Here is a 9,327-nt window from a genome sequence, read left to right as displayed (position 1 = left end):
AGGGACCTCTCCAGGGTACTGAAGAGCAATGGTGTCACTCTGGAGACCAAGGAGTATCTGATACAGGCTATGGTCTTTGCAGTCACTTGTTGTGCATTAGAGAGTTGGACAATGACCAGGAAGGATAGAAGGAGAATTGATGCCTTTGAGCTGTGGTGCTGGAGAAAAGTATTGAAAGTACCGCCAAGAAAACAAACAGATTCATCCTGGAGAGGGTTAAACAAGGCTGCTCCTTGGAGGCAAGGATTTTAGGGCTTTGTCTGACTTACTCTGGACATGTTGTAAGGAGGGACAGGTCCTTGGAGAGGGACATCATGCTTGGGAGGGTGGAGGGAAGGTGCAAGAGGGGAAGACCCTCTATAAGGTGGATTGATTCAGTGACTGGGGTAATTGGGATGGGTATGTCAGAGGCAGTGTGATTGGCACAGGATAGAGAAGGGTTTAGGGCTGTTGTATGTAGGGTTGCTATGAGTCGCAAAGGACTCGACAGCACATAACAACAACAACAACATGCAGCAGAAGATCAATGACTGTAGTCTTCAATATAGATTGAAGCTCAACATCGAGAAGACAAAGATTCTCACCACTGGGCTGATTGGCAGCCCCATGATGAATGGAGAAGAGTTTGAGGTTGTTAACAATTACAGCTTGCTTGGCTCCACTGTCAACACTTTGGCACCAGAAGTCAGGAAATCAAAAGGTGAATTGCCTTAGGTAAATCTGCTGTCAGTGGCCTTTCCAGAGTACTGAGAAGCCTGTCACACATACTTTGGGCATGTTACCAGGACAGACCAGTCCTTGGATAAGGATATCATGCTTGAAAGGGTGGAAGGGCAGCTCAGGGGAGGAAGACTCCAGATGAGTTGGATTGACACAGTAACTGGGGTAATGAGGGTAGGCGTGCCAGAGCCAGGGAGATTGGCACAGGATAGGGCATAGTTCAGAGCTCTTGTGAATAGGGTCACTATCAATAGTGGTGAGCTTGACTTGAGGGCACATAATGAGAACAAGTAGAGATGCTCATGTAAAAAAACAAATGAACAACAACAAAACATGACTATTCTTGCCCTGGGATAAGGAGTAGATTAGCCAAGATTGCCAGATTGATTCTGACTCATGACTGTTCCTTCTGCGTCAGAGGAGAATGGTGGTAGATTGCTGGATTTCTGCTCCAGGTGCCTCTTCTTGGACTCAGAGAGTCATCTTGGTGATTAGTACCTGAGCCTATTAAGAAATTGTACTCCCCCAAGGCTTTGACCAAAGAGCAGATACAAGATGAAAATGCAGGCTGGAAAGCAAAGACCATTTAAACCCCAGAAGCCTTTAGAGTGTAAGTAATTGTCCAGAGAGGGGAGAGTGTAGACTGGGCTGAGGAGGACCTCACGGAACTAAGCATTTAGGGGATGAGTAGAAAAGGGGTAGCTTCAAAGGAGACTGAAAAAGAAGGTCACAAAGATGGGAAAGAGATTGAAACAAGAGCACCATGCTGCTGCCTTGTTTGCTTGTCACTTGGGGAAACCGAGCAGCACTGTTAGCGGTGGAACTTTAAAAGCGACTAACCCCGGAGATAAACCACAACCAGCTACAGAGCTCCTATGACAAAAGGGCCAATGTGACATGGTGCAGGCCGCACAGAGCAGGCCTGAGTCAGATGTGGCTCGAGGGCCACCAGTTTGAGATCTCCACTCTACACCCATTCTTCCGAATTTCTAATGAGGAAGCTGATGATCAAAGTAACTTTTCTGATGACTCACTTTGGTTGTTGTCAGCTTGGGAGGGTAGGGGGAATATTCCAGGACTCTTTCCCACTCACCAGACTGCTCTATTTCAGAGCATACACCTGACAAATACTCTGCTAGATTTAGGAACAGAGAGGTGCAAGATGTTCTTTATCTTTAAGGATGGAGTCATTACTCCCTCGGCTGAATGTGGGGAGGGATGGTTTCCAAGGTTCCTTTGCAAAGAGAGGACAAGGACAGTGTGTTTGCTCCATCCCGACTGATGGCGATACCACCTTCATGCTTCCATAAACACTAAGCAGTGAGGCAAACATTCCAGAGACTCCAGCTAGAATCTTTGACAATATGAGACCTTGAAGTTGAGCACAATCTCATCTAACTTCACTAGCATTTTGGAAATATCTGCAAGTCCAGCTCTGTGCAGAGACCATGTCTTCATACTAGAGGCTCACATGCTTGGCAGGTAGGTCCTCAAGCCAGAGAAGAAATAATGTCAAACTTATTTTTTCACAATCTGAGCCACTTCATAAAGCTGTCTTCATAAGCCATTGCAACTTTGGAGTACACGACTAATGAAGTATCATTAAAGCTTGTTTATCAGACCCATGGAATGATGCCCCTGGGGTCCACTGAGGGAGAGACAGGCAAGGGAACAGTGACCACCTGGAGAAGTATGAGTGAACAGATGGAATTCCTTCATTACTTCATGCTTTGGATAACAAAGTTTTCACTGTTTGCAGTTGCTAAGCCTGTCTGTCATCACAGACGTTCTTGACAAGAAGCCTACTTTTCCTGCTGGTGTCAGGTAGCTTGGCCTTCTCTCCCCCACGAACGAGTCATGAGCACAAACAATAAACAATGCATGCTTCTTCCTCCTGTGTCCGCTCTTCCTCCCCAATGTCTGTCTGGTTCTCTTGCACTGAACATGGGCTGGGATAGCGTGAATAGCAGTGGGCTAGGTACCCAGGGACCCTCGTTTCTAACTATTACAGGTATTTTTCCCTTTATTACATGCATCTAAAAGTTTCCTTTCTCTCTTCTTGGTTTTTTTTTTCTCCTCCTTCTTTTAAACATATGAGTTTAAAGGTAAAAAAACTAGGCTGCAATCCCAAAGGCATGTGGTTCAAATCTACCAGTTGCTTTGAAGGAGAAGGATGGACAATCTTCTGTGTGATTGATTCACTGTCTCTGAAGATCTGTTGGAGGATTAGCCATCAGTCAGTTCCAACTTGATGGTACACAACAGCAATAATTATAGTATTGAAGAGCATGGATTTCCAAATAAGCTGCACAAGGGTTTCAATTCTGTTTCTTCCACTTTTTAACTGTGCAAATCCTGCACTCTCCCTCAGAATCAGTGTTCTTGCCAAGTAATATGACCATTGCTTGAGTTGTCCTCCTGTTCTTTGAGTTTCAAACCAAACTGCATAAGCCACTATATAAGGGGGTCCCTACAACTTTCCAGAGAGCTCTGGTGGCTTATGGTTGTCGTTATATGCCATTGAGTCATCTGCAACTCATAATGACCCCTATGTACGGAGCTCTGAAGCCTGCACTGTCCTGAGCCAGTCTCACTGATGCTAACATACCTACCCTTTAACCCTAGTTACTGTGTAACTCATCTCATTCAGGTCTTTCTCTCCAGCACTGTCACTCTACCCTTCAGAGTATGATGCCCTTCTTCTCCAAGGACTGGTCCCTCCTGGCCACATGTCCAAATTATGAGATCAAGCATCAAAATCCTACCTTCTAAGGAGAAACTTGGTTTCACCCTCTCCAAGCCAGACTCATTTGTTTTCTTGGCAATTCACAATATGATCAATATTCTTCTCCAGCACCACAGCTCAAAGGCATTAATTCTTCTTTTGTCATCCTTATTCACTGTCCAGCTTTCTGAGGCATATCAACTAATTGCAAGGACCATGGCCTGATTTAGGCACACCTTAGTCTCTATCTAGACTGACTTCTTTGTTTCTCAGTACTATGGAAAGGTCTTAGTGGTAAGAAAGTGTGCTGCTAACACAAAGGTACCTGGTTCAAGTCCACCAGCTGTTCTGTGGGAGAAAGATGGGCAGTCTCCTCCAGGATGAGTCACTGCCTCTGAAAATCCGCTAGAGGGTCAGCTATGGAGCTGACTTGACTCAGCAGTACCTAATAACAACAGCACTCTCTGCTTCGAGCAGGGGGATGCCCTTACCTTTCTCTAGTTGTCCCTGGTTACAGGGAGGAGGTTTCTCAGTTTCATGCTTCTCTTTTATTCTGATCTGCAGAATCTCAGATGTCCAGCATTGCCTATTTTCCTGTTTGCTGAAAACATCCCTGCACACGACATCCCTCTTTGTTGCAGACTCGACTGAGAACAATATGGGAGAGCCAACATGCTTTCCTTTTTAGAAACAATCTCAGCCCTGGTGCCCATCTGAATCAGATTTATCTTGCTCCCCCAATTAGCCAGCATTCTATACCACCTGACAGCTGATCATTCCAAATTTGCTGATTCGGGGACTGCTTATAGCTAAAGACATTTTAATACACTCTCTGAGTATAACCAGGCGCTCCTCTGTTCATGAATAATCCCTCATAGGAGTCATCAGCCCTACTGGTGTGTGGCGCTTGACAAAGCATTTTTGCACATATAGGATTAAATTGTTTCACAGGGGAAAAGAAAGAATGAGGGTGGGAATGTTGAAGCCTCCGGGAAAGGGGAAAACAAGGTCACAGCAGCAGTTTAAACTCTCCTGAACATTGCAGCACTTCTGGAAGTTTGCTGACTTAGGTAAACACCTCTGAAGTGTCTTACCATTTCCCTAAGACTGTCTCTTTTAAAAAAAACTACAGGCCTAAATGTTTAAGAAAAAAGAGAGTTAATATAGAGTCAGGCCTCAGGCAAATTCTTAGGTAGTGGAAATCCTGTAGCTACTGCTCTTGTTTTGACAGCTTTTTTATTTTCAGAAGCATTTAGTAATCTAGCATGTTGTGTTTATTGTTTTAGTTTCAGCTACAGTCTCCAGACTGTAGGCTCCTGGCAGACAGGGCATCTTAGTTATCTAGTGCTTCCATAACAGCAATACCTCTGTGTGTGGCCTTAAGGAGCAGATTTATTTCCTCACAATCTAGGGGGTGAGAAGTCTGATTTCAGGTGCTATCTCCAGAGGAAGATACTGTCTGTTGACTCTGGGGAGCATTCTTTTTTCAGCTTCTCTGACAGCCTTCTCCACATGCCCTGGAGATCTTCTTGTGACTTCTAATGTCCTTCATTCATGCTTACCTCTGCACTTAATCTACTCCTTTCATATCTCAAATGTGGTTAGGTTTAAGATAATCTGAGAGGACCTCATTAAAATAACAAAGAAAATTCTATTTCTACAAAAGATTCATCCACAGGTATGTGATTTAGAATTGACAACTCATGCTCTTAGGGGCACAATTCAATCCACAGCATAGAGATTAGATTTTAGTCATTGGAGTAGCTCTGTAATGGGCACATTGTAGGTGCTCAAAGTTCTTAATTAAGGTAGGATTGTGATGATGAAATGTGATAGGTCAGAGTATTGATACACTTTTAAGACTTTCTGTTATACAAAAAGAAAAGTCCGCTCACATTAATTCTTCCTTTCAATTCTTTTGGACATGTACCTAGGAGCGAAGTCAGTGTCTTTCTAGTAGGGACTGGTCCTCGGAGAAGGACATCATGCTTTGAAGGGTAGAGGGTCAGCACAGGACAGGAAGACCCTGGAAGAGATGGATTAGCACAGTGACTGTGGAAATAGGTAGGGCAGGTGTGTCAGAGATGATGAAGTTGGCTCAGGACAAGACAGGGTGCGGAGCCATTGCTCATAGGGTTATTATGAGTCTTAGTCAACTCCGTGGCACATAAAAACAACAGCAACAAAACAACAATGGTATGATTGATTGCTGTACTAATCACAATAGAAAAAGGGGAGGGGGAAGAGGCAACCAAAATGTCCATCAACACCTAAACAAAATGTGGTATTTACGCACATACAATGACATATTGTTGTCGTGGTATATACATACATACAATGATTTAATGTTGTTGTTAGGTTCTGTGGAATTGACTATAGGGATCTTATGGACAACAGATGTAAACCTTACCCTGTGCTAAACTAGGATGCTGTCTCCTACATGCTCAAGTCCATTGGTGCAGCCACTGTGTCAATAGCTCTCATTGAAGATTTTCATCTCTTTTGCTGACCATCTACCTTTTCCAGCATGATTATTTCCACCTCTTGCCTTCCCACCCCTGCTTCCAAGACTGACCCTTCCTGCCAATATACCCAAACTATGTGAGAAGGAGTTTCATCATTGTTACCTCTAAAGAGCACCTTGGTTGTACTTCCTTCAAGACAGATTTGTTTGAAGTTGGTTTTTTATTTGTCAGCCCATAGTATTTTAATCAGTGGTTTATCACTCAATCATAAGAGAAATGTAGTCCTGATATACATAACACAGCAGGGATAAACTTTCAAAATCTTACACTCAGTGAAATACATTAGTTCCCAAAGGGTAATCTTTTTCTAATACAGCAAATTTGTAGAGACCATCATTCATTAGCAGATATTAGTGGATGGGAGGGAAGGGACACTAGAGGTGGGGAAGAGAGCACAGAGCTTTTATTAAGAATGACTGCTGTTAACAATGGAAACAGATACTAGTGATCATTAAACAATATGGTGAATGTAATTAATGCCACTGAATTGTACTTGCAAAATGGTTATAAATCATGCTTACAAAATGGTTATAAATTTTTACCACCATCATGACCCAACAACAAAATAGAGAGATTGAAGCTACAATGATGCCCAGCAGAGACAATACAAGAGAAGGGGAGTCCATAAGGTGAGCTCAGGGCTGCTGCAAGGGAGGAAGGATTTGTATACGAGCAGCCAGGATACAACTAAAGCCAACAGTCACTGCACAGCATGCTGACGTGATGTCATGATAGAAAACAACTGTTGAGCCTGGGAGGAAATAGTGAACCACACTGTAACCCTTTCCTACATCAAGGACATCATCACATTGGCAGATCTACCATAATGTAGGTCTCGAAGACCATCACTTGTAGAAATAATCACTGGCCTGTATGCGAGAAATATGGGGCGTCTCCTCCTCTGTGGTTCATAGTCTCTGAAAACCCCCTGGAGGGCCAACTCTGAGTGGGTTTTAGTTGGGTGGTAGTGGGGTTTTTGCTTTGTTTTGTTTTTCTTAATGAATGACTAGCATTCAACAGAGGCACTGGGTGATTGTAATAGAGTAGAGTTTTTTCTTCTCATGTACAAGGAACAGGCTCTTTCCCCAGCTGGTATACCACAGCCATAGCTTGCCTGCCAGGAAAAGGTTGAGTATTGTTTTGATGCTGAATGAGTTTCAGTGGAATGCGAAGACTCAGGTAGATTATGAACAAAAGTTAGCACTCTGTTTTCAGAAAGTCAGCCAAAAAAAAACCCTCTATCAACTATCAGGTCTGATACCCAACAAATCATGTGACTGAGCAACTGTTATATTCTTTGTTAATGGTGTCACATGACTTAGGGTGGACTTCGCAGTAGGTAACAATGATCAAGGCAGTGGTGCTGGTCGACAAATCAATTCTAATTCCCACTATGGCGCTCTGGTGACTTTTCAGGTAACAAGTCATGCTGCTAACCCAAAGACAGATGCTTGAATTGACCAGTTACTCTGAGGGACAAAGATGGGCAGTCTCCTTTCAGGTCATTTACAGCCTCTGCAAACCCTCTGGAGGGGCCCAATTTTATCCTCTCCAGATTGTGCATTTCTGGCTGTATTTGTCAGCCTCTTTATATCATAGACTAGGTCTTCTAATCTTGGTCTTATGAAATTTATGGATTTGAGTTTTACTTCCAGGTCTCTGATCTACCTTGAATTGATTTTTGTGGATGGTGTGAGGTATGGATCCTGTTTTACTTGGGAGAGTCTGGAGAGCATTATGCTTAGTGAATAACTCAGTCTTATAAGGGCAAATATTGCATAAGGCCATTATTGTAAAAAATAGAAAGATAGCTAGTAAAACCTGTATAGTCACCCAACGGAGGAAGAGGTGGAGGCAGAATGGTGAGGATGGGCAGGGGTAAAATCACAGGGTTTCACGATTTGGTGAGTGGAAGGAGGGGTTAATGAAATGGGAAAGATCCAGAGAGGATCTGAAAAGACAGGGTAATTATGGCCATAGTCCAATGATGATTTATTTTATATAACATAATACATGGGAATGATTGCAAGAAATAAAATGTGAATAAAGAATATTATTAACACAATGTATATTAACTTTATAAGCAAACCAATATAAATGAAACTTTAAAAGAAACACCTAAGTTAAAATAACTAAGAGGTATTTCACAATTAGAAATTGATTATGTTGGTTTGGAATTTTAAAACTGTTAATGAACAAAATTCTTTTATCATCCTCATTCTTCAAATCATTCATCAAATTTCACTTTAAACAGATTTAGATTGTTTCTATAAACCACACTCTAAAAAGTTCCCACCAAGGAAGATTTGTAAAAGCATGTGCACCTAATGCAATTAATTCCTACATGAGTCAAAACCACCCTAGGCAACAAAGATATTGCTGGAATAAATCCAAGATGATTGCTTTGAAGTAAGAAAAACTCATCTGGATGTAAAATTTCAGCATATTTTCTTTTAAAAAATAATTTTTTTTTACTTTGTAGTTAGACCTTCACTTACTCATCAATTTGTCCATTTAATAAATATTAATTTTCTCCCTTACTATATAGGTAATAGTAAGTATATTAAGATAAATGAGACCATCACATCCAAATGCTTATGAATTCCAAACTTACACTCAGTCTTCACCCTTTCCTTGTAGTGCAGGTCTGTATTTTTCTGAAGTTTTCTTCTGAAACCTCCACCTTGATATTTTACAGCCGTTTCAACCTTTATAGAAGACTGTGTGCATCTTCACTAACTGGGAGAGAAATAAGCTTCTTTGTATTTTTCCTACTTACTACTTGATCTTGCCAATAGACAATCAGTTTTTCTCTCTTAAGGTTGATGTTTAATAACATTATTTTTAAAAACTCTGTCATTTCCCCCCAAAGGAATCAATGTGACTTCTAAATTCTAAACTAGAAGAGAACTCAACTCAGTAACTCAATCACTGTCATCAAATTGGGCCCCTCCAGAGGGTTTGCAGAGGCTGTAAATGACCTGAAAGGAGACTGCCCATCTTTGTCCCTCAGAGTAACTGGTCAATTCAAGCATCTGTCTTTGGGTTAGCAGCATGACTTGTTACCTGAAAAGTCACCAGAGCGCCATAGTGGGAATTAGAATTGATTTGTCGACCAGCACCACTGCCTTGATCATTGTTACCTACTGCGAAGTCCACCCTAAGTCATGTGACACCATTAACAAAGAATATAACAGTTGCTCAGTCACATGATTTGTTGGGTATCAGACCTGATAGTTGATAGAGGGAACTAGTTGATAGTTGAAAATGAAGCAATAAAGATCATCTTACAGATCTGTTGCTAGCTCTGGTGGCTGTAGTTCTTAGTAAGTTGTGCTCTTAACTCAAAGGTTTTAA

The sequence above is a fragment of the Elephantulus edwardii genome, unplaced genomic scaffold (assembly GCF_000299155.1).
Source record: "Elephantulus edwardii isolate Elephantulus edwardi_28Jun2011 unplaced genomic scaffold, EleEdw1.0 scaffold00143, whole genome shotgun sequence".
Classification (NCBI taxonomy): domain Eukaryota; kingdom Metazoa; phylum Chordata; class Mammalia; order Macroscelidea; family Macroscelididae; genus Elephantulus; species Elephantulus edwardii.
The sequence above is the reverse complement of the archived record's forward strand: the minus strand, read 5'-3'. Positions refer to the sequence as shown.